Source organism: Aotus nancymaae, unplaced genomic scaffold (genome assembly GCF_030222135.1).
Source record: "Aotus nancymaae isolate 86718 unplaced genomic scaffold, 86718_ANA_hifiasm-v0.15.2.pri h1tg000010l, whole genome shotgun sequence".
Taxonomy (NCBI): Eukaryota; Metazoa; Chordata; class Mammalia; order Primates; family Aotidae; genus Aotus; species Aotus nancymaae.
Window position 1 is genome coordinate 31,321,957 of NW_026988421.1, and position 3,650 is coordinate 31,325,606.

A 3,650-nucleotide genomic window follows, 5' to 3' on the forward strand; every position below is an offset into this window, starting at 1 on the left:
TCCCTCTTGTTGCCCAGGCTGGAGTGCAATGATGTGATCTCGGCTCACTGCAACCTTCACCTCCCAGTTTCAAGCGATTCTCTGCCTCAGCCTCCTGAGTAGCTGGGATTACAAGCATGTGCCACCACGCCCAGCTAATTTTTGTATTTTTAGTAGAGATGGGGTTTCTCCATGTTGGTCAGGCTGTTCTCGAACTCCTGACCTCAGGTAACCCACCTGCCTCGGCCTCCCAGAGTGCTGGGATTACAGGTGTGAGCCACTGCACCTGTCCTCTTCTAGGATTCATATAGATTGAGTTATTTTTTTCATATGGTGAAAGGTAGGGGTCCAGTTTCATTCTGCTTGTGACTAGTCAGCTATGCCAGCAGCACCATTTATTGAAAAGTGAGTCCTTTCCCCATTTTTTTTTTGTCAACTTTGTCAAAGATCAAATGGCTATAGGTATGCAGCTTTGTTTCTGGGTTCTCTATTCTGTTCCATTGTTCTGTATCTGTTTTTATACCAGTACCATACTTGGTACAGTTTTGGTTACCGTAGCCTTATAGTATAGTTTGAAGTTAGTTAATGTGATGCTAGTGGCTTTGTTCTTTTTCCTTAGGATTGTCTTGGCTCTTCAGGCTTTTTTAGGGTTCCATATGAATTTTAGAATAGTTTTTTTCTAGTTCTGTGACAAATGACATTGGTAGTTTGATAGGAATAACATTCAATCTATAGATTGCTTTGGGCAGTATGGCCATTTTTATAATATTGATTCTTCCATTTCACGAACATGGAATGTTTTTTCATCTGTGATTTCTTTTAGCAGCATTTTCTAGTTCTCCTTCAGATCTTTCACCTCCTTAGTTAGATATATTCCTAGCTATTTCATTTTTTTGTGACTATTGTAAATGAAATTGTGTTCTTGATTTGGCTCTCAGATTGAACATTATTGGTGTATAAAAATATTGCTGATTTTTATACATTGATTTTGTATCCTGAAACATTGCTGAAGTCATTTACCCATTCTAGGAGCCTTTTGGTGGCGTCTTTAGGGTTTTCTACGTATAAAATCATATCATCTATGAAGAGAGATAGTTTGACTTCTTTTTTCCCTATTTGGATGACTTTTATTTATCTCTCTTGCATGATTGCTCTGGCTAGCACTTCTAGTACTATGAAGAATGAGTGCTGAGAGTGGGCATCCTTGTCTTGTTCCAGTTCTCAAGGGGAATGTTTCCAGTTTTTGCCCATTCAGTATGATGTTGGCTGCGAGTTTATTATAGATAGCTCTCATTATTTTGAGGTATGTTCCTTTGATGTCTAGTTTCTTGAGTTTCTTCTTGAAGGGATGTTGAAAACAAAAAAGCTTTTTCTGCATCTATTGAGATGATCATATGTTTTTTGTATGTATGTATGTATATATTTTGAGACAAAGTCTCACTCTGTTGCCCAGGCTGGAGTGGAGTGGTATGATCATGGTCCACTGCAGCCTTGACCTCCTGGGCTTAAGCAATTCTCCTACCTCAGCCCCCTGAGTAGCTGCAACTACAGGCACATGCCACCATGCCTGGCTAATTTTTTTTCAGTAAGGAGAGGGTCTCACTATGTTTCCCAGGCTGATCTCAAACTCTTGGTCTCAGGTGATCCTCCTGCCTTGGCTGCCTAAAGTGCTGGGATTACAGGTGTAAATCACCATGCCTGGCCAATTGCTTTTAATTTTGCTTGTGTGGTGAATCACATTTATTGATTTGCTTATGTTGAACCAACCTTGTGTCCTATGAATCAAGCCTATAAGCCTATGTGATCATTGTGAATTAGCTTTTTGATGTGCTGCTTGATTCAGTTTGCAAGTATTTTGTTGAGGATTTTTGTATCTATGTTCATTTGGGATGTTGGCCTGCAGTCTTTTTTGGTTGTGTCTTTGCCAGATTTTGGTATCAGGTGATGCTGGCTCCATAGAATTAGTTAGGGAGGAGTCCCTCCTCCTTAATTTTTTGGAATAGTTTCAGTAGAATTGATACTAGCTCTTCTTTGTATGTCTGGTAGAATTCGGCTGTGAATCTTTCTCGTCTGGGACTTTTTATTTTGGTAGGTGCTTTATTACTAATTAAATTTCTGAACTTGATGCTGGCCTGTTCAGGGTTTCAATTTCTTGCTGATTCAATTTTGGGAGATTGTGTGATTCCAGAAATTTATCCATGTCCTCTAGATTTTGTAGTTTGTGGCATAGAAGCATTTATAATAGTCTCTGAGGATCCTTTGTATTTCTGTGAGATTGCATGTCACCTTTATCATTTCTGATTTTGCTTACTTAGATCTTTTATTTATTTATTTATGGAATGCTTCATGAATTTGCATGTCATCCTTGTGCAGGGGCCATGCTAATCTTCTCTGTATCGTTCCAATTTTAGTATGTGTGCTGCCGCAGCAAACACTTATTTGGATCTTTTCTCTTTGTTAATCTGGCTAGCAGTCTATTGATCTTCTTGATCCTTTCAAAGAACAAACTTTTGTTTCTATTGATTCTTTGTATGGATATTTAAGTCTCAATTTAGCTCAATTCTGCTCTGATTTTAGTTATTTCTTTTCTTCTGCTAACTCAGGAGTTTTTGTTTTTCTAGTTCCTTTAGGTGGAATGTTAAATTGTTAATTTAAGATCTTTCTAACTTTTTCTGGTAGCTATTTAGTGCTATAAACTTTCCTCTTAATATTGCTTTTGAGACAACTCAGGGATTTTGGTATGTTGTGTCTTTGTTTTCATTTTTTATTTCAAAGAATTTTTCAAATTCCAGCTTAATTTTGTTGTTCACCCAACATTTAGGAGAAAATTGTTCAATTTTCATGTAATTGTGTGGTTCTGAGAGGTCTTCTTAGTATTGATTTCTTTATTTATTTCACTGTGGTCCAAGAGTATAATTGGTAGGATTTTGATTTTTTGAATTTATTGAGATCTGCTGTATGGCCTAGCATGTGGTCGACCTCGCAGTATGTTCTGTTTGCAGATGAGAAGAATGCATATTCTGTGGTTGTTGGGTGGAGTATTTTGTAGACATCTATTAGGTCTGATTGGTCAAGTGTCATGTTTAAGTCAAGATTCTTTGCTATCTTTGTGCCTCAATGATTTAATAGTGACAGGGTGGTGTTGAGGTCTTCCACTATTATTGTGTGACTAAGTCTTTTTTTAGGTAGGTCTATTTATTAGTCTATTCTCTTGCTGTTATTAAGAAATACCTGAAACTGGGTAATTTATAAAGAGATGAGGTTTAGTTGGCTCACAGTTCCATAAGGTGTATGGGAATCATGGTTGGGGAGGCCTCAGGAAACTTTCATTCATGGCAGAATGGGAAGAAGGCACATCTTACATGACTGGAGCAGGAGGAAGAGAACAAAAGGGGAGGTGCTATACACTTTTAAACAACCAGATTTCATAAGAACTCACCCACTAGTGCAAGAATAGCAAGGTGGAAATCCACTCCCATGATTCAATTACCTCTCACCAGGCCCTTCCTCCAAAATTGGGGATTACAATTCAAAATGAGATTTGGTCAGGGACACAAATCCAAATCATATCATTCTGCCCATGACCTGTCCCCAATTTCACATCCTTCTCATATTTCAAAGTATAGTCATTCCTTCTCAACAGTCTCCCAAGTCTTAACTCATTTCAGCAT

General features: G+C 38.0%; 1 non-coding gene across 1 annotated transcript; it reads right to left on the reverse strand.

The window, feature by feature from the left end:
- Window positions 1–2,307: 2,307 nt before the first annotated feature.
- On the reverse strand, window positions 2,308–2,414 carry LOC135274034 (U6 spliceosomal RNA). Its single transcript, XR_010341851.1, has one exon. It is a non-coding gene; the product is annotated as a U6 spliceosomal RNA (small nuclear RNA).
- Window positions 2,415–3,650: the final 1,236 nt, after the last annotated feature.